This window comes from Toxorhynchites rutilus, chromosome 2, assembly GCF_029784135.1.
Source record: "Toxorhynchites rutilus septentrionalis strain SRP chromosome 2, ASM2978413v1, whole genome shotgun sequence".
Taxonomy (NCBI): domain Eukaryota; kingdom Metazoa; phylum Arthropoda; class Insecta; order Diptera; family Culicidae; genus Toxorhynchites; species Toxorhynchites rutilus.
Window position 1 is genome coordinate 90,039,280 of NC_073745.1, and position 23,554 is coordinate 90,062,833.

Below are 23,554 nucleotides of genomic sequence, written 5' to 3' on the forward strand. Positions count from 1 at the left end.
ATACTACATCGGGTTGAACCTCCACACTAGTATGGAAACGACCCCGTGTTAACACTAGATTTACCAGCTATTTATATATACCTATTTCTACCAGCACCAGTCAAAATGACTGGTGTATAAGAAAAAATGAATATTGTGGTTCCAGTCTGTACTATTACTTATCAAATGGCGAAAATAAGTTGAACAATATTAATTGTGATAGATAAATGGACTAATAGACATTGTCAAATAACAAAACACTTAATTGTTTACAGTTTGTTGCTCACAATAGATTTTGCAGTGTATACACTTTCTACATAGACTTTTTTTGCATTTATTGCAAATATTTGTAGTCTTATTGTTATTAAAATATTCTATTTGACACCATTTGCGTACAGAAACAGTGCCATTTGTAGTTGGTATATCAGCTTCGTGTGGTATTTGCCTTGAAGTCTGATATTCTGAAGCAAGTTCTTTTGCTAATTGAAACAGAAAGTCTTCTCGTGAGATATTTTCTCCTGTTATGTTTTGTTCAATATCCAGCTATTTCTTCCGGCTGAAACTAAATTATTGAAAAACAGTTGAAGTGGTCACCTTCTGGAACCTGATTTCCATTCGATCAGTGACATCGACGCCAAAATATGTCTGGTTGCCAATAGAAGCGCGTATCGTTCCAAGCAACGAAGTATTTTGAGATCTTAATTTTAACGCCAAAGGAATACTTGTAAAAAATATCAGTTTTACGCTCCTTCATGGTATACGGTTCAAGAAATTTCATTACGACAAATTTGCATAGGGGGATTGATGCATTTCGAGTCTCGCTTTTTCCTAAATAAGGAAAGCCATTTATCACATATTTCGTCTCTACATCAGACGCCAATTAGAATTTTATGCTAAATTTATGGGGTTTGTTTGGAAAATACTGAGTAAATCTGCATCTGGCCTCCGATGGAAAAAGTTGCTTATCCCCGGTAATATAAGTTCATCCCCTGTTTGAAGCTATTTCCTTCGTACGCCCCACGCGCGCACAATATTGCAAGAGATGCCTTCAATTTTTCTTGTGTAATTGTCCACTTTTTTCCAAAACTCGAGAGGCTTCTAACTCTGTACAAATTCGTATATGTTCCAAAATATGGTTATCAATCAGTAATTGGAACGCACTACTTAGATTCCCGTTCATAATATTTCTTTCAGCATGTGCTGTTGGACCGTGTACATCTTTGAAATTACTATGAACTAGTAATCTACCAGCAACACCTCCTTCTTCAATTCTCGTTCAAATAGTTCCGTCTAAAGCAATTTCAGTTTGCTGATTTGGTACGCTTGATTGGAATTTTTACGCAACCACTGTCGCTTGGCTCATCTATATTGTCATCATCAGGAATTTCCTCATCACTACTCTCGATAATAGCACTGTTATCATCACTTCCTTGAGAATCAATTTTTCTATCTAACAAATCATCGCCGCTGTCGTATAATTCACTTTCCACATCTGAACATTCCAGAGGTATGCTGGTTGCATTTTCTAAATATGCAGAACATTTTCAGGGGCTGACAATTGCTGTCAAAATATGTTGAAATTAAAACGCTCTCATACATTTCTTCATAGAAACATGCACCAGTCAGTTTGACTGGTACTGGTTTAAATGTCAATAACAAACAAATATATTTGTTAGTAATAAATATTAAGTAACATTAAGTTTATAAAATGTTTTTTCTACTTATAGCTACAAAAGTCATAACATCATTTCGGAAAGCAAATGTAATATGTCGTAGGAATTTTAAATTGAAATTGCACGACCAGTCAAAATGACTGGTCTGGTAAATCTAGTGTTAAATAAGTTGCAAGTGGTTGCTCACGGAAGTTACGAAGGCTAAATTCGCGTTCAGTGGATTCAGTAGTAGATGTATATGTATGACAGAAGTGGAGAAAAAGGAATGAAAATGAACAATCGATCATTACCAGAAGTGATGACAACGCGGTTAGATCCAGGAAAAAATCAATACAGTTTTTTTTTATATAATTACGCCTAATTGATCTACTGATTGTAGGACGTATTCTATTCATTTAAAGTGAATACTCACGGGAAAAAGTATGGCGAAATAAGATTTAAATTAATAACAATTTGCAGAACAAGATATTTTTCTCTAGGCTCAATCTGAGAGGAGAACTTGAATTCCATTACTCAGTGGGTTAGGTATTACCTCTGACTACCAAGGAGTCGCAAAGAAAACCCTATTGTAAGATTTATATCACTTGAAAGCATACGTTTACTTATAATAAAAATACTTCAGCTTCAAGTCGTCTGAACGAGACTGATCTGAGGAGGTTTCTTATTCAGAAAATCGGAACAAAGTCGAATGATTAATATCACTCGATAATAGTCGATTTCAACTTTTTTTTCGTAAATTTAAGCCGGGAGTCTCGAGTCATGGTTAAGAAGTGTTCTCGATGCATCGATTTCGCGAACTGAAAATTAATATCGACTAGCATTTCCGAAAATACTAGACTATCCCATGTTGTAGGTTGCTCAACCGATCAAAAATTCGTTTCCTCATATATTTTCTCAAATATTCTTAATTTTTTAAGCACTTTTTTGTGAGAATATGATGAGATTTTACAATAAAACATGAAACAATATTTTGGAATGGGTTAATCACGTTTTGGAATCGGCGCCTATCCGGCTCGACTAAGAAAATCTAGAACTGGACTATAATATTGATCGGCTAAATTTTAGAGAAACTTAGTTTATTCGACCCAAAAAATTATTTTCTTTTTGAATATTTTTTCATTGACCGATGTAATATTTGGTCCAGAGATGTAAGCTGATTTACATTTAAGCCGCGATTCATTAGCCATCGAAGCAAATTAATTGGTCGACTTAAGCTGACTTTCTTGTTATGAACGATCAATTTTTGAAGCCGCCATTCAAATTCAAAAACGATTATTTTAGCAGTAGATGCCGGTTTGATGACTAATGGAAAGACTCGTGTGTCTAATTAAAATGAAAAAAATGTCATTCCATCGCCTCCAAAAAATATCAGCCTTAGGACTTGTCCATTTTTGTGAATTTCTTGAAATTTCAAATGGTTCCCATGACCAGATGAGTCAATTCCAACACTCCACCATCTCAAAATATTCTCATAGGATGGTATGCTTCTAATTCAAATGATAAAATTGACATTCTATCGCCTCCGAAAAATATTAGCCTTAGGACTTGTCCATTATCGTAAATTTCTTGAAATTTAAAATGGTTCCCATGACCAGATGGGTCAATTCCATCACTCCACCATCTCAGAATATTCTCGTAGGATGGTATGCTTCTAATTCAAATGATAAAATCGAAATTCTATCGCCTCCAAAAAATATTAGCCTTAGGACTTGTTCATTGTCGTAAATTTCTTGAAATTTAAAATGGTTCCCATGACCAGATGGGTCAATTCCAACACTCCACCATCTCAGAATATTCTCGTAGGATGGTATGCTTCTAATTCAAATGATAAAATCGACATTCTATCGCCTCCAAAAAATATTAGCCTTAGGACTTGTCCATTATCGTAAATTTCTTGAAATTTCAAATGGTTCCCATGACCAGATGGGTCAATTCCAACACTCCACCATCTCAGAATATTCTCGTAGGATGGTATGCTTCTAATTCAAATGATAAAATCGACATTCTATCGCCTCCAAAAAATATTAGCCTTAGGACTTGTTCATTGTCGTAAATTTCTTGAAATTTAAAATGGTTCCCATGACCAGATGGGTCAATTCCAACACTCCACCATCTCAGAATATTCTCGTAGGATGGTATGCTTCTAATTCAAATGATAAAATCGACATTCTATCGCCTCCAAAAAATATTAGCCTTAGGACTTGTCCATTATCGTAAATTTCTTGAAATTTCAAATGGTTCCCATGACCAGATGGGTCAATTCCAACACTCCACCATCTCAAAATATTCTCGGAGGATAGTATGCTTCTAATTCAAATGATAAAATTGACATTCTATCGCCTCCGAAAAATATTAGCCTTAGGACTTGTCCATTATCGTAAATTTCTTGAAATTTAAAATGGTTCCCATGACCAGATGGGTCAATTCCAACACTCCACCATCTCAGAATATTCTCGTAGGATGGTATGCTTCTAATTCAAATGATAAAATCGACATTCTATCGCCTCCAAAAAATATTAGCTTTAGGACTTGTCCATTATCGTAAATTTCTTGAAATTTCAAATGGTTCCCATGACCAGATGGGTCAATTCCAACACTCCACCATCTCAGAATATTCTCGGAGGATAGTATGCTTCTAATTCAAATGATAAAATTGACATTCTATCGCCTCCAAAAAATATTAGCCTTAGGACTTGTCCATTATCGTAAATTTCTTGAAATTTTAAATGGTTCCCATGACCAGATGGGTCAATTCCAACATTCCACCATCTCAGAATATTCTCAGAGGATAGTATGCTTCTAATTCAAATGATAAAATTGACATTCTATCGCCTCCGAAAAATATTAGCCTTAGGACTTGTCCATTATCGTAAATTTCTTGAAATTTAAAATGGTTCCCATGACCAGATGGGTCAATTCCAACACTCCACCATCTCAGAATATTCTCGTAGGATGGTATGCTTCTAATTCAAATGATAAAATCGACATTCTATCGCCTCCAAAAAATATTAGCCTTAGGACTTGTCCATTGTCGTAAATTTCTTGAAATTTAAAATGGTTCCCATGACCAGATGGGTCAATTCCAACACTCCACCATCTCAGAATATTCTCGTAGGATGGTATGCTTCTAATTCAAATGATAAAATCGACATTCTATCGCTTCCAAAAAATATTAGCCTTAGGACTTGTCCATTATCGTAAATTTCTTGAAATTTAAAATGGTTCCCATGACCAGATGGGTCAATTCCAACATTCCACCATCTCAGAATATTCTCAGAGGATAGTATGCTTCTAATTCAAATGATAAAATTGACATTCTATCGCCTCCGAAAAATATTAGCCTTAGGACTTGTCCATTATCGTAAATTTCTTGAAATTTTAAATGGTTCCCATGACCAGATGGGTCAATTCCAACATTCCACCATCTCAGAATATTCTCGTAGGATGGTATGCTTCTAATTCAAATGATAAAATCGACATTCTATCGCCTCCAAAAAATATTAGCCTTAGGACTTGTCCATTATCGTAAATTTCTTGAAATTTAAAATGGTTCCCATGATCAGATGGGTCAATTCCAACACTCCACCATCTCAGAATATTCTCGGAGGATAGTATGCTTCTAATTCAAATGATAAAATCGACATTCTATCGCCTCCAAAAAATATTAGCCTTAGGACTTGTCCATTATCGTAAATTTCTTGAAATTTAAAATGGTTCCCATGACCAGATGGGTCAATTCCAACATTCCACCATCTCAGAATATTCTCGGAGGATGGTATGCTTCTAATTCAAATGATAAAATTGACATTCTATCGCCTCCGAAAAATATTAGCCTTAGGACTTGTCCATTATCGTAAATTTCTTGAAATTTAAAATGGTTCCCATGACCAGATGGGTCAATTCCAACATTCCACCATCTCAGAATATTCTCGGAGGATAGTATGCTTCTAATTCAAATGATAAAATTGACATTCTATCGCCTCCGAAAAATATTAGCCTTAGGACTTGTCCATTTTCGTGAATTTCTTGAAATTTCAAATGGTTCCCATGACCAGATAGGTCAATTCCAACACTCCACCATCTCAGAATATTCTCGTAGGATGGTGTGCTTCTAATTTAAATAATAAAACTGTCTTATCATCGGCTACAAAAAATGTCAGTTGTAATTAAAAGTTATTGGTATCTTTTTATTGGTATCTTCACCCACATACCACATTGTAGAACTACAAAATTGTTGCATTAATTTATCCTTTTCATCACTTCCGATGTTATGTTAGATAGAAACGAAATTTGGTTTTGTGCACATATTTCGTAACGCTAAAAATCCTAAGATTACACGTAACGCAGTCTTGGCTCCCCTTTCACGTGTTACATAATTTGTGCACGACGTGTGTTAATTACTCTTTGGACGAACTTCGCGCCAACTCGTCTATGGCGCTCCCTCCCACCCTCTAAGAATTCATTCAAACTTTGTCAATGTCGAGATATTATATATAAAGTATATTTGCATATTCATTTTCTTCAAAACTAGTCTGTTTTTTAGAATGGACGAAATGTTTTGTCCTTTGTCATAAATCGATATAGCTCAAAAACGGCAATGTGTCCTAGAAATCGTCTGAATTTTCATGATTGTTAATAATTGAAATTTTTTTAGTCGAAATTTTTGTTTTTAAGTGTGGCACTTCAATTAAATCTTTATTTTAATAATTGTTTTCCTTACATACGCCCACGAGATGTGTGGACGATTTGTAGTCAAGTAGATTACCTTGATTTTTCAACCAATTGATCAATATCTAAAGGGTAGTATTTTTTAAATCGAATTTGGGCTCTTACAATTAATTGTGACGAAGTGCTTCATTTCTGTACTACTGGGATGTAAGATCACAATTTCTAAAACGAGAAGGTTACGTTTGAAGTGCTAGGTTCTGAACGTCAAATACCTCTCTGCTGGCTGAATGAAGCGGTATGAAAACCACTTCATTCGAAATATACAAGATGTACGAGTGTCACTCATTGATAACAAAAATTTGCTTCATTAGTTCAAAAATTGCTTCGAAAGCAAACCACTATAAATAAACAGCATTTAAATATCACTGCTAATCAGATGAGCGTAAATGAGGTGTAAGTTTAAAAATTCTGAAACGAGAGCGTTACGTTTGGGGTGCAATATTAAGAGCGGTAATAACTCTTTGTCAGTTGGACAAAGTGGTATGTCAATCACTTCATTTGAAATTTAAAATATATATGAGTAATGCTGGTTACTTATTGATCCAAAAACTTGTTTCAATAGCTTAAAACTGCTTTGAAAGCAAAATATTGAAATCACAGAAATCTACACCCAAAATTGATTTTTAGCTCATGTTATGTCATCCCGATTTATACAATATTATACTATTATCACGTATTTGCTGAACAACTGCCGAAGCATCATTAGCCATGAAGATATCGTGGTCGTGTAAAACAGATTTGCATTCCAGCCGACCTTGGTTCGATCCGCATTGACGTCGTATAACCTTTTTTTTTACACAATCCCAAATGAAATGAGAAAAGAAAACAAAAAGAGATGTCTGCACGCATACATACAAACCATTTTTAAGCTTTTAAAACAGCTCATTATTTGCGTATTTGACTCTCCAACACACGGAATGGCATCATTTCTTCCAAAGATGACATGTTTTCTGCCAACGCTGGTTTGGGTGTATAAATTTGGCTTGTACATACATCTTAGTCATGATTTATCGATGCATGCCGTTGGCTGTCAGTGAAAGTTCTCTAAATGTTGTGCTCACCCTGGTCAACCTGTGTTGAACAATTTCTTTTGCCACAGAATGCATGGTTTCGATTTATGGGTAAGTTTTGAGAAATAGAGATTTTAAGCTCGGTTCATTCGCTTCTAGCCTTAAAAAAAACAATTCAAAAAGTAAAACAAAACCTCGGCCTCGGCCTTGAGGAATACCATTTGGGAAGCCGTGTTGCTGTCCGGTCGCTAGCAGGATGACTGAAAAATCTAGAATGACTTATTTGTATTTTTTTCAATTGATCATTCATTTTTCGAGATTACAATTACTGTTTCCGGGTTAAAAGAGACATAATATATTTTTCAGCGTTGAGATTTGTTTTCTTCGGTGGTAAACTGAAGATAAAAAAATTGTTTCGATGCTGTTGCTTTCACCTCCGCCGCAACCGCACCATAGATTCGGTTCGGATTTTCTGTTGCCGTTCTGCGTCGCCTAAGATGTTTTGCGTTGGAGTTGTAATTTTGCTAAGAGATACTGAAAAGTTTCAGTTTAAGTTCTCGAGACAGTGAGCATTAGCAGTACACATTATTGCTAAGAATTAATTTGACAATCAACTCAAATTGCTTCGAGAAACGTTCGCGCTTCTCACTCAGTGAAATCATTCATTTATCGGCCGTTGCCATTGTTATCAAATATTTGTATCTAAGGTTCACATAATTAAATTTCTTTAATGTTTGTTCGCGCCGGCAATAATTTCGTAGCTCTATGTTAACAATGCGGCCGTGTCTCACTCTTCTTTATTTTTTGACTTAGGTCCACGTCTTACATTAAGGGTGTCAAATCAGAAAACAGGTAATGTTTTTATGAAATAAAGTTAACGTTAATAACTATTCTTGCTGCTGATTTGTTTCATTGCTATACATTACAATCCCATAATCTGTATATGGTTTAATTTGATTAAAATTGGAAGCATTCCCATTTCCCCATACATTTGTTTTGTCCATTTGTGTGCTTTCCTGAACAGAGTTTTCAATAACGAGCAACTTATTCAGACGCTAGGATAGAAACAAAGAAGAGGGATAGCGAAAAGAGAATACTTCACTTGAAGTGTATCTGGCATTGCAATTAACACAACCATCCGAGCCATGGTAAAGCGCATCTGTTAGACGCGTGTTTGATGCTCATTAAATGGCGATGCACGAAAGATGCCTTTCATTAAATACTCTACAAAACCACACAAGCTATTAAACCTTTTCAGGGTCCCCTTTTTACTAAAGAGTTATTTATGAAATTTTGACGTATTCGCAAATAATACCCCGAAATGATAAACCAACAAATTTCAAAAAATAGATTGCGTAGTCCTACGTCTATAGCGGCCGTATCTCGGATACAAACCCTCGAATTTTTTGCGGTCCACAACACCATGACTAATACGTGTTTGTGGCCCCTATGGGAAAAAGGTTGAGTATCGCAGATTTAGGTGATTGAATGAGCTTCATGATCATGTTTGGAATTGCCTCTTCTTATACACCTGAGCTCGCAACGATTGTCGTTGGTTGTGACGAGAATTTGAATAAGACTACATAGAGGTAACACAATGATCTGAATGGCAGATTTTGGGATGAAAAAAATGGGTAATGTAGAAAACACTCGGAGAGCATCTGTCATCATCACTTGATTGTGCAACCCTCCAGTAACATTCGGTGATTTTTCTTTCTTGTAATTACCGTATGTATATGAACAAAAAAAAATTTAGGGAGTTATGTCCAACATACGACCGCATCATTGACGTAGTACAGGTCGGACTCGATTATATACATACTCGATTATATGTGATTCGACTATATACAATTTTGGACTCGATGGAAAAAAAATATTTTTTGACGTGGCACTACGTCTAACCGGAATATATGGAGGGTAAAATGAAAACCTAAACACAGAACATGCAGGAAAAAATGAAAGATTTCGAATGCTTATAGCTCGAACATTTCGTACTGGATAGGAGAGATGTTTGCATTACTTGATAGGGAATATTTCTACGCATCTATCGCAACTAACAAAATGTTGTTTTTCATTAGATAAACAATTGAATAACTGTAAAATATTAGGCGTTATCTAAACGCCCTAACTGCATCGTTTTGATTGGCCCGATTTACGGTTTCCCTAACACAGCCATCAAAACCAAGCAGCCTTGGGGAAATCGGCATTGCAAATACATGAAAGTAGGGGGACTTTTGTTCTCATCGAAAAATGTTCCCTAACACAGACTTTAAAACCAAGCAGCGAAATCGGCATTGCAAACACACGAAAGAGCCTAGAGGCGAGTGAACTGAAAAGTTTAAACCCTCTTAAAGCCAAAAAGAAGAAGAAGAACACACGAAAGTAGGGGGAGCTTTTGTTCCCACCGAAATGTGTTCCCTAATAGAGATTTCTAAACCAAGGTGCCTGGAGAAATCGGTATTTCAAATTCATGCAAGTCGGGGGTATTTTTGTTCCGACTGGAATGTGTTTCCCTAACAAAGACTTCAAATCCATGGAGCGTGGGGAAATCGGCATTACGAATTCATACAAATCGGGGGTATTTTTGTTCCGATTGAAATGTGTTTCCCTAACACAGACTTCAAAACCGAGGTTTCTGGGGAAATCGGCTCTGCAAATAAATGCAAACTGCGAGTACTTTTTTCCTCGCTTGCCTTTGTGCAGAGTGGAATATGTCTGTCCTAACATGATCTTCTAAACTTAGGAACCTGGGAAAATCGTGCAGACACTAGAAGCGAATGAACTTCCCAGTTTCAAGCAAATTCGAGATTCGAGAAGTATCTACACTTTTGGGATGTAAACTTCAGAGGGAAATGTAAAATAAAATAATCGTTTGATAATTTTTTTTTGCCTTTATTGGAAAGATTTTCAGCCTTAGGCTGGTTCATCAAACGTTTGATAATTCTTCCGTACATATATTTTGTTCTAGTCATCATACCAAACGTAAAAGGTCCGTCATTAAATTTACTTGTAACGAAGAACAATCAATCACAATAAATGAATTGACTTTACACGGCATTTGTTCATTTTTTTCACTCACAGAGCAAATATATTGAACTCAATTGAATTTGGAAACTGTTTCATTCAATCAAGAATTTAATCAATACAAACGAATGATTGCTAAGCTAAGGTAGTTCCACGTCAACCTTGCGGTTATATCATAGATATAACCCACTCATTTTTTTTTTATATTTCAAATATAACTTATTTCAAGAAGAAATGTAACCTTTCAACGTTAAGGTGAAATTTAGGTGGTTATTACATGTACAGTGGGGTAAAAATAGTTATTTTTGAAGATTTTGCTTGAATTTTTACCAGGAAATCTTTATATCGATATGGCAGCCAAATTAAAAAAGAAAGATGTTGGGTGTCGAAGAACAAATTGTAGAGCACTTAGAGAGCTTTCATTTAATTGATAGAAACAATCTAGTTTAATATAATTTTTTAGGAAAAAATTAATGATAATGTATCAAAAATCATTAACTTTTAAGTTTTTCACTTCCAAAATGTTATTGAAATCCACTAATTTAGATGTTATACTACTACATCCTGTACTGAATTTTCTGATCATTCAAATGAAAGCTACAGAATCTTCTTCCGTAGCGTACTTTTTTAATGTAGATCTATTTTGAGACAACTGAGTCCGAAATAGAAAAAAAGTTCTATAACTCTGTCATTGTTGAGATTCGACCATATGCGTAGAAGGATTTGTTTTTCATCAAATATGATCGTCTCTCACCTCCTGAGAGAATCTGGATAAATTTATTTTGTTCATGTGAGAAAGGTGTTTTTTAACTTCAAGGGGATGAATCAAAAATCAAATTCCTCTTTTATATCAAAAAACCCAAAAACACATGCAAAAAAAAACGAATAAAAAATTTTTTTTGACTCGATTATATACAGTGAAAAGAAATCAAAAACTGTATATAATCGAGTCCGCGCTGTACTACGAAATTATTTTATTCAATTCCCTCGGTGTACACAGTGCATTGAATTGATTTTTTTGCATAAAAATAACAATGTGTGTGTGTGATCCAAAAATCCAGAAGCACTCTTCACCAGACAACATGAAAATCGTAGCGGAACTTACATGTTGTGACATGGGTGATGCAAATGAAGATAATAATGTTTTGAATTGTAAGGCCTTTAGATTTTCTCAGTTCATTCGCCTCTAACCATGAAAAGGGATAATTTATAAAACTAAAACTAAACTCTCGACCTTGAATAAGACCATTTGGAAAGTCTCGCTGCCGTCTGTTCGCTAACTGAATGAGTAATGAATCGTGAATGAGCGTAGCAGAGAAGCACGCGCTGTAATTTCTTTCAGGCGGGGACAGGAAAATTGAAACGCATTAGATGCTGCTGCTGCTGAGGTTATTGTTTTCTGCTGTTGATATTGGATTTGTTTACTCTGCTTCCTTTCTGGTTATTCCTTCTTTTGGATTATGGTGCTAACTACTTCAAGGTTAGTGAATGACTAATCGCATCACTGCTGGGTAAAAACGGGAGCTGTTATCTGATTTGGCGCTCTTACTGAAAGACGTATTACGAAGTAAAAAAACTGGAAGTGGGTTATATCTATGGTATAACCGCAAGGGTGACGTAGGACTCTCGTTGATATAGAGATCATTTGTATGAAGTTGAATCTGAATTCATTCTGAATGAATGAATATTTGGAGAACTTCGAAAACGAGAGCGTTACGTTGGAGGCACAAGGTTTTATGCATCCAATATTGGATACGGAAATATCCTACTGATGGGGAAGAATAATCTTCAGAAGCTATCCTGTTGATTGCGATTGATTGAAAAACCACAAAACCAAATGTATTTGGTCACAGTGTTACATGGATAGAAAACATTCAATTAAACTCTTTCACATGAATATATTTTGAAAATTCCCAGAGGAACTGGCAGATTATTTTCAGTAACGATTAGTTATTTCCACATTTTCCTCGATACTGGAAGCCCACCAGTGGTTAATGCCAACTCGATAACCACCTGTTAATAGCACTTGATTGAAACATATTTGGTCACAGTGTTACATGGATAGAAAACATTCAATTAAATTCTTTCACATGAATATATTTTGAAAATTCCCAAAGGAACTGGCAGATTATTTTCAGTAACGATTAGATATTTCCACATTTTCCTCGATACTGGAAGCCCACCAGTGGTTAATGCCAACTCGATAACCACCTGTTAATAGCCGCGCGTGAATGTGTGTGTAGCGATGTCTTCCCAGGGAACCGTTTGTGGCATCACTCTCCTCCTGATAGATTCCCTTCTGGCCTAGGGTGCACAAACAGGCTCTTGGTGACACCGTTCATCCGCGCTTTCATGATAAATAAAGAGCTTCACCGCAACAGCGACAACATGCTCCAATCGCTGTTCAATTAGAACTGAGTGGATTTCCGAGCGCCGCTCGCTTATATACCGATTGGTGATTTCAATAGCCTGTTTTGAAAGCAATTTTAAGACTATTGAAACAAGTTTTTGGATCAAAAAGTAACAAGTATATAACGCGTAGACATTTTATCTTTCGAATGAAGTGTTTATCATACCATTTCGTTCAGTTGTTTAGGAGCTATTAACGCTCAAAATCTCGGTCTCCGGCGTAACGCTTTCGTTTTCGAAACTTTGATTTTACACCCCGGTATAGAAATGAAAGACGTAGTCCTACGTCAAAATTCGAGGGGTCCGAGACACGACCGTTTAGGACGTAGGACTACGCATTCTTTTTTTTTTTGAAATTTGTTGGTTCATCATTTCGGATATCATTTGCGAATACGTCGAAAGTTCATAAATAACTCTTTAGTGAAAAGTTCCGGGAACCTGAAAAAGTTTAATGGCTTGCGTGGTTTTGTAGAATCATTTCGAGAAGCAACGATTCTTTCTTGCCTTTGAGAGAACAATACACTAATTGGTTATATGTCGCAATTTGTTTCTTTATATCAATGCACGCATTGCACTGAGCATTCAACGAGAGGCATCTTCCGTGTATCGCCATTCAACAAGCATCAAACACGCGTCTAACAGATGCACATAGTTGCTGCGATAAAAATGAAACATCGAAACACACTTCATGTGAAATATTCGCTAGCGTTCACAGCTCGAGGGGAAACATAAAACACAAAACGAGCAGAATTAGCGACTTTTGTTGTTTCGGTCACAGATAGATTCTGAGAATTTTCCTCAGAGGAAATGCAATACTTATAAGCTAGTGACAGCTCACTTACTTCGCAAATATTCTATTTTCGCTATCCCTCTTCTTTGTTTCTATTCTTCTTCTTCTTTTTCTTTGTTTACGGAGACTTTAAATCCAACGATTCATTCGTCTCCGACTGTTCCTATTCTAGCGGCTGCATAAGTTGCTAGTTATTGAAAGCTCTGTTCGGGAAGGCACACAAATGGACAGAACAAATGTATGGGAAAATGGGAATGCTTTCAATTTTCATCAATTTAAACCATGTACAGACTATGGGATTGTAATGTATAGCATATCAAACAAATCTTAGAGAATTTCCGATTCGATTGGTATGCAAATCGTTAAAATCCGTTCGCAGCAAAAATAGTTATTAACGTTAACTTTATTTCATAAAAACGTGACCTGTTTTCTGATTTGGCACCCTTAATGTAAGACGTAGTCCTACGTCGAAAAATCGAATATACAGAGATTTCATTGAAAAGGTGGATAGGTTTTCTGAAACTTTATTATTTTTGAATCCCTTGGCCAACTTTTGATCGTTTCCCAAAAAATGAAACAGCAATGATATAAACTCAGATCTTTAAAGAAATCGATTCAAGCAAAAAGATTTTTGAAAATTTATATGCAGAATGAAATAAAAATTAACTACACTTTGTTGTTATTATGCTTATCTTGTCTATCCCAGCAAATAACACATTAAAAGCAAATTTTTCAATATTACCTACCGAGAAAACCCCCTATTCACTAATGAGGTCCACAATTGAAACGATTCCGGAAAATCACCAGAATATTCGAACATTCGTGCATTGGCTACTCCGCAAGGGATCATTTTCAGATTTTCAGTTACACGCAAAGTCACAACCGGATCCGGGCTCCACACCGTTAACCGAGAAGAACGGAAGCAATAAAAGAAACGACCCTTTGGGGAAGGATAAAGCGAGCAAGAAAGGCAACGAAACGATGCCATTTTTGCACTCATCCAGCGGAATTCTTTTATTCTGCGATCGCGTATATCCCGTGTATACTATCCACAATGTACACAAAAATTTAACGCTTTTGTGTGGTTGGTGTGCTCGAGTGAAAAACGACATTCCACCGCGGAATTTTGGAGGACTTACGAAACAAAACACAATAAAGAAAAATAAGAAACATGTATGAAAAAGTGCGGAGTGTATGCGCCGACGGCATTATGAATGGGAAAATCCATTTCCTTTGGCTCTTTCCAGTCGAGTCGAGTCGGGGGCTGTGTGTTGTGTCTTGCCACTTGGGGCTGGGCTGGCAGGGAAACCAACCCTCGTTGGGTAGTGCCGCGGCTTGGAAGGGAAAAACTGTGTCAACGACGTAATGAAAATTAGGCTATGGAAGAAAAACCGGTGGAGGCTGGAAAGATGGGGCAGCCCATGGGAGGGATAACAATGGTGACGTTAGGCGAGTGCACGAGAGTTCCGATGTTTAATTCGAGAATTTTCTTTGTTGTAGCTGTTCTGTTCTGCTGGTACTTTAGTCAACGGGTGGTTCAGTGATCCTAGGAAGCTGGTAGTGGCAAGGTTTATGCCGCTGACAGGGATGATTTTATACATTCCACGGGGATGAGCGCCGCTTTCGGCACTAAAGGCAGCCCCGACCATGACTCGACGATGTTTTTGGTGTGTATGTTTTGGAATGTTAGATAAGGCCAGGTTGGCCAGATGAAGAACAGACACCCGTTTGATAACCGGGAGGCTAAGCATTATACAACGCCTCTTTCGCACCTTGTTCAACTAGGCAAAGTTTCGCAAAATATTTCAATCTATCGTCACGCTTCAGCGCCATTTCAGTGCGTATCCGAGTGCGAGAGAACAAAACCAGCTGAACATTTTTCATTAAAATTCCCCTCTACGGAATTAGGGCCAGTAGAAATTCTACAGCGTACCAACTGTTCACGTAACAAACGCTTTTCCGTTGGAAGTTTTTTCGAGGTAGATTGGCTGCAAAAAGCAAAAAAAAAAAATTAATAAAAAATGAACAGCTATCCCCAACGAAATGTGTCACGTTGTCACACTTGTTGTTATCTAATTCAGTGTTCTTTTGTAGTCCTTCTACCTCGACCGGAGCTTATCTTGGCAGCCCACAGGTTTGCATGAGGATCTATTCCGGTACAATTTGTACACACACTGGCGAACGTTGTTCCATTGAGAGAAAAGTAAGGGAGCTCCATTTGCATCCACCGTTTGCTATCAAGTGCTATTTTTCCAGCTTTTCCTCTGTGATTTTTGTTGTTGCTTGCGCAGAAGGTTCTGCAACAGAATGGATGTAATTGAAAAAGTTGCTTTTCCTCGAGCGTTGAGTGAATTACGGCGCGTTGGAGAGAAGAAAAATTCCACCCACTAAATAATTTTGTAGTTTGGGGATTTTTCCCCTCCGTGTTGTGTCACCGTTGTATTAAATTTATCCTCGGGTCCCCGGCAGTGAAAAAGGAAGAACTTCTCTGATGCTAGAAACGAGTGCTGCATCTCTCACAGACATTCATCGCGCCTTAGGCGAAACCTTCTGTTCGGTTTCATTGAAGTAAGAGTCCGGAAAAATTGAGTGTTTCCGCATGAAAAAGATGAAATGGAATCTGTGCAGCGATAAATCGGCGGATGTCTAGTTTATTGTTTGGTTTCAAGATACGTTTTTGTTTTATTTTGGTTTGCTTCTTCACGGAATCTGAGGACACCAAGACGCAAGAAACACAAACCTCCACACGTTAAGTTGGAAGAACTTGTTCCAACGTCTCACCGCGGTGCATTTGCGGTGCACTATCGGGTAGTGTTTCGAGATATCGCGGAACAGACTAGTCCAAAGCGGGAGGATAGAAGACAGAGGAGAAAGCCGCCTTAACGCGTGCTGTTAGTGCATCATCTGACGGCAGGCAGCACTACAGTATGTTGTTATCGGAAATGTAAACAACTCGCCGCAATAAAACTGGGGAAGTTTATAAATAGAGGTAAACGAATACTCGCTAAGCTCGCTGGATGCGCCATCATGCGAGTGATTATGTTGCTATGATAGGCATCGATAAACGATATTTATGGGTTTGTTTGTGCAAAGGTGTTAATCTTCTCACTCGCTGATGATAAACGTAAATGTGGAAACTTGGGCTGTTGTTGTGTGTAGGGTAAATGATCTTGGTTTGTCCAGTCAAAAATATGATCATGGTTTGCCCACTTTTTTGAATGCTCTAATTCAGCACTCCTGTGTCAAATAAGGCCTTCGAATGTTTCGAAACATATAAATGAAATTGCCTTTTACATGATTTATAGTAGTTTGATAGTATATTTTTACGGAATCACATGTTTTAAAAGATTATAAAATACACCTTCTATTTGTGTCAATGCGCCCCTCATTCGAGCTAACTTTTAATCGATCACCAGATGATTATTTGGCACGTATTCAGACCTTTTCTGGATTACAACACTTATAAATATTGTAAACATCATGCTTGCTCACCATTTGTATCGGATTTACATAGCTAAACCATTAAATTAACGCATTTTGATGAACTCAATTCTGATCATGAGTTGTCCAATTCAATAATGTTGTTTTGTCCACATGATTTCTATGGCAACCGCTTGGCGCGCTGCAGTTTGTTTATGTTTGTTTAGGTGTGCTTCGCGCATAGCAGAAGTATGGTTTTTCTGTGTTGATTGTGTTGAGGTGAACACTTCTAAAATGCCCAAGAAAAGGCAATATTCTGAAGAAAGCCTAAATTATGAATGAATCAATATGATGACAGTAAACTCAAGCAATGATAAATGCAACATCTAATTGTGAATTCGAATGTTTTCATTCAAAAATGGAGATTTCTAAAACCGGACAAACCATGATCAGAGGTGGTCAAACCATGATCATAATTCTTCTTTAAGGAAAATCGTTAAAAAACAAAAATTTGAATAATTTCAACACCTTATGGTAGTATTAGCAACTAGAGACTTGGGGCTTTTCAACAAACCCAAACTCGTATCGATTATGTGTGATTTTCATGAAGAAAAATCGATTTGCAATTACTAGTTGCGTAAAAACACCCCAAATTGGACAAACCAAGATCATTTACCCTAATATAAAATTTTACATGAGGCTCTACCTATTTTAGATCGCTAACTCATTGATCTGAAAAAAGTTTTCAAAAGTACGATGAAAGACTCTCAAAGGTATTAGTGTAATTTCCGTATTAAAGGATATCCCAAATCAAATTGCTTCAAGGAAAAAACGCTGTAGAAGATTACCTGTTTGGTCGATCCTTTTCAAACTTTCAGACAACAAAATATAACTCATTAGTAAGTTTTTGGCATATTTATTTCATTCAACTCTACGTTAACAGAGGAAGCAACGAAAGACTGACAGAAGCATTGCGATTCCGCATAAACGCTTTCACGGCACGCTTGTGGTCCTGATCACTAATAGAACATCCTTTCTGGCCGCATTTCTCCTTGAATTGCTTGAAATTGCACGACACATCGTGATTCACAGTTATCTCAAAAAATATTTTTTTGTCAAAAACCGACTTTTCAGACGAAAAAACGACCAAGTGCCAAAAGAGAATTTTTTCGACAGAAAAAAAATCGAGATAACAGTTCATCTCAACGTTTCGTGCAATTATAAGACATTTGGCATAAAACATTTTTGAAAACCACGGAGATTTTTCGGTTTTCATAAAACTCAATTTTCAACGCTCATATTTTACATAGGATATATTATCGTGCAAATCAACATTTCGTAGCAGCAAGTTCCGAATGAAAAATCGAGATAACTATTTTTATTGGCACCCAAAACCATACGTTTTACCTTGTATTCCGAAAAAAACAAAAAATTGTAAGGGGTTGTATCAAGGACACGACCGCATATTTTCGACGTAGAACTACGCAATTATATTATGCAATCCACTTGTTTACCACCTCGAATATTATTTTAGAATGCATCGAAATTTTTGTAATAGATTATGTTCTTCGTTACAAATCAATTTGATGAACATCCTTTTACGTTTGATATGATGCCTAGGACAACCAGAATATGTGAACGGAAGAATTGTCAAACGATCATTGTATTTCACATTTCCCCCTGAAATTATTGCACATCTCATGTTTACGTAGTTTTCGAACCGCGAAAATTCATTCACCTCTAGTATCTGAAATGACGATGTTCCCTGGCTTCTCAGTTTAAAAGTACGTTTTAAGGAAACATTTTCCCCCGACTTGCATGTATTTGCAAAGCGGATTCCCCCAGGCACATTTATTTTGAAGTCCGAGTTAGGGAAACACAGCTCAGTGGGGAAAAAATACCCCCGACTTGCATGTTTTAACACAGCGAATTCTCCCAGGCACATTGACTTCAAGCCCGTGTTAGGAAAACACAGGTGGGAACAAAAATACCCCCGACTTGAATGTATATTTTCAAAGCGGATTTCCACAGGTACATCGATTTTGAAGTCTGTACTGGGGAAACCGTAAATCGGGCCAATCAAAAATTGGCAGTTAGGGCGTTTAGATAACGCTTGACATTTTACAGTTATTCAATTGTTCATCTAATGAAAAATAACATTTTATCAATTGTGATAGACGCGTAGTAATATTTCCCATCAATTGATGCAAACATCTTTCCGATCTGTTAAGAAATGTTCGAGTTATAAGCATTCGAAATACGGGTAGGGTTAGTACACAAATGGGTAGAAAATATGTATGGGAAAAAAAAGGTCTTCCAGTTTTCATGAATTTAAACCGTTTAGAGACTAGCGAATTGTAATGTATAGCAAATCGAAGAAATATTAGATAATTTCCGATTTGATTGGTATGCAAATCATAAGAATTCGTTCACAGTGAAAATAGTTATTAACGTTAACTTTATTTCATAAAAACGTGACCTGTTTTCTGATTTGCCGCCCATCCTGAAAGACATAGTGCTACGTCAAAAGGAGAAGAGATAGAACCCAGACGACGTTGAATTTCTTAATTGTGAAAATATATGAATCATCCTGTCGTGCTTTTAAACTTAGAAACGAGGATATCAAATGTAGGTAAAACCAATAATATGAATTTTGTATTGAACTAACGTTTACCCTAACAAATACAGCTTTGAGCTCGCTATACAATTGTAAACACGCGTGCTGAATAGAACCTCCGAAAACCCCATAACATTGGCGATAAACTCTAGCAACAGTTTTTACAATCTTCTCTTGATCTCAATTTCCTGTCACTCAGAAAGTATTGCAACGCGAGAAAAAGGTGGTAATCGCCATGTCCGGACTATATGTTAGATGCATTAAAATATCCCAACCAAACTCCCGGAGTTTCTGGCGAGTCACTATAGACAGATGTGGCCTGATGGAACACAAGACCTCTTCTGTTCGCCGATTCTGGATGTTTCTGATCAATGGTTAGCTTCAAATGGTCCATTTGTTGACAGTAGAGATCTGGATTTAGTGTATTACACTATAAAAAATATATTAAAAAATTGGAAAAAAAAAATTAAAAAAATGAGTTGCACGTATTTTACTGTTATAGTATCGGTACCATAAACACCATTCACAATTACAGCGGCCTGGCGTGCATTTCCGCCTCTATTAAAGAAAAAGTGTAAAATGTATCGAATTTTCTCTGAATGGAACAATTAAAAAAACAGCAGTAGCAGTTACAACGAGTCTAAAGTTGAAATTGTATGATCGATTTTACGAGAGATATACATCACTAAAGCCAGCAATCGAGGAAATAATGGATTATTTTTTCCCGAACCTATTATTATTATATCTTATTAAGACACAGTGAACCAAGTACAAATTGAAAATCGAATATCGAGTGCATCGTGATAATTGCCCAATTTCAAACGCTTATTGCTCAGTCATTTCATGATGGATTGATGAAATTTTTGCGTTAATCGATTTCGGCATTCCATAACAATTTTTATATTAAAGGAAATAATATATGTCTTAAAACTAACTATCGAACAATTGAAAAATCGCCACCGCTATCCTAACGGAAATACCCACTTCTAATAGGTCGAAATTGAAGACACACGCGGCGGGTCCCTAACAGATACATCAAAACCAAGCTGCCTAGGGGAAATCGGCATTGCAAATACATGAAAGTAGGGAGAGTTTTTGCTCCTACCGAAATGTGTTCCCTAACAGAGACATCTAAACCAAGCTGCCTGGGGGAAATCGACATTGCAAATATACGCAAGTCGGGGGCATTTTTGTATTGCAAGTAAGTGATGCGATAAATTCTAGCAAAAAAAATTTAAATATAGAACTTCAATGTTGGTTGCTTCGTGAAATTTCATATCAATGACCGATCGTATATTGTGAAAAATTTAGCACAAGTGTTAGTGTAAAATTGTATATGGTAGCAGTTGTGTTAAAAATGAATTGATATATGAAACAATTTATTTCAATTTTCATAAATAAAAACCAAGGTGTGTTCCCGCTCGAGAACGGGTCATTTGGTTTAAGCTGTCTGTTTTGTTGTGTTGGAAAATTTAAACGGCGAGAAAAATTGGAAAAGTGAAGAAATATTAGGGAAAAATAATTTCCCATCTGATCTACATACAGTATTAGGTGTTGTTAGCCCAGTTAAAATTCGCATTGGGTTGGATAAACACTCAGAAAGTAAAAATTATAAAAGAAAATTACCTTTTCCATTTCAAATATGTTTTCTCTATATTAAAGTAACATGTTTTCATTGATGGGAAAAATTAATAATTTTGTTTGGTATTGGTAATTATCTTATATTACATTGGTGAGTTTTTTTTCCCCTTATTTCATCCATACATATCACAGGAGGCATCTCGTCTAGGATCACAGAGGGCGGTTTTCATCATATCTCGTTCCACTTCGGTATATTTTTCTGATACGCACCATCCAGCGACTGTTTACCATCCTTCTGTCATCATCACTCAGTAAACACTGGTGGTGTGAACAAACAATACCCAACAACCAAACAAAACGGCCCTTTTCAGAGCCACCAGATCATTATCAAAGAGTTTAATGATGTAATTCTTCGAACATACTCAAAATCAACTGATAGCCGAACGGAATCCTACATCAACTATGCGGTCTTGTCTCGGACACAACCCTCCTGTGACTTTTTAAAAATCCCGTTAACCCGTTTGAAAATCAAGGATTGCACTTGAAAAAAAACAACTAATCGATTATTTTTGGTAAGTAAAATACTGTTTCAGGCCACGAAACCGCTTCGTTTAATTGTATAGATTTAGTGGAGGAAATTCTACAGTTCAAAATCTTCGTCGACTGTGTACTGAATAAATTATATGATTTCATCATCTAATTGTTCAGTCATAGTGGACCGAGTACACATAGTCAGTTGTAAAACCCTCTTGATAAACCTTTAAGAGGTTTTTCTTTTCATTGTTATAATATAATTACATTACCTTGTTAAAGAGTAACAAGGAGCTGTAGAAAAACAACTGGAGAAAAAACTGAACTGCAAGGCTTCAAACTTTGAGTTCGATTTATTCGAGATCGTAATTAGGTTACTTAGTCCGGTCTGACTAAATACCGACCATATAATCTACGATTGATATAAGTTGTTGAAGTTGCTCTTTTTCATTCCTCTTGTTACAGAAAGATCCACTCGGTAGGCAGAGTAGCAGTAATTAAATATAACCCTTCCACACTTTGATATGATTCACAGTTATTGTCATGTTATACAGTGCCAATTTGTAGACAGCCCATCGAAATTGATAGCAGACTGTTGGCCTTAAGTGAGGGTGGATAGAGAAGTTTGTACTTTGGTAATAGTAACTCTATCCCATTTCCGCTGCAATTGTTTCTTTCCCTAGACGTGGTACAAAGGCACGAATGTGGATAAGAATCCCATAAACTACAGAAGCCGTATAATACGTAAATTTTGAGCTATTCTCATTCCTTCACAATTTTCAACAGCTCATCATCTCGCTGGCCTTACCGAAAACATTCACATCTGTATGGTAGTCTTCGACGAGCAAATTCATTTGCAAAGATTCCGTCAAATCCCAACACGCACAGAGAAAATTAACTCCATCGGTTAGCCTCCACCGAACAAAATTTGTCTTTGAAATTTCCTCCGGGGCTCGTAAATTTCCCCTAACAACCATTGTCGTCCTATCATCCACATCGCCAATCGAGCAAACAACTGGGATCTACCGGGCCACAATGCTCTTCACGACGCTTTGTACGTTAAATACGATGATGATAATAATAATGTCCGGGAGGTTGGGTTGGTCGTAGGTAAGAGTGAACTGAAACCGTCTGAGACAGACAGTTCTTCCGTCCAAAACAGGCTATTTTCAGTAGCAAACTTTGGAGACCACTCTTTTCAGACGGAGCAAAACTTTTCGACGCCTAGTATTTGTTTTCCCCCAATGGCGTTGTCGGTTCGAAGGAAGCGTATTCGCCTCGACCAACAATGGATAATTACTTTTGAGAAAAATAAACGGACGTGGATTTTTTAACAAGTTATATCCTTGCGGCGGGTTTCGTGGTCGGATCCTCGTGGTATATTGAGTGAGTTGAATTGTTGCGAGGCTGTTGATTCAGGCATTGAAGTTGAAGGATTTGTTTTTGAAAGTGACGCAAAGTAAATTTATCACGAACCATACCGTACCGTCAGCACATTTAGGGTAGCCCGAGATCCTGAGCTTTGCTTATTATTATATAATTTGGGACGGAAAACCCCCACACAACAACACCGTTCCGTGTATCGGAGATCAAAGAAACGACAAGAAAATCATAAACATGATAAAATATGAATGGAAACATGACGTATGTGAGAGATGGCCGGTTTCGTTTTTCCTCGTATCAGCAAGATAGCATACTCATACATAGTCAGAATCGTGACTTGTAAATACCTTTGGGTGAAATTCGTCGGCACCAGCAAAGCATAATAATTGCTCCGGTATTAAAGCTGTCG

General features: G+C 36.8%; 1 protein-coding gene across 1 annotated transcript in view; it reads left to right on the top strand.

The window, feature by feature from the left end:
* Positions 1-23,554, top strand: part of LOC129771434 (frizzled-like) — a 291,047-nt gene that overhangs the window by 25,902 nt on the left and 241,591 nt on the right. The gene's annotated exons all lie outside the window — the stretch shown is intronic.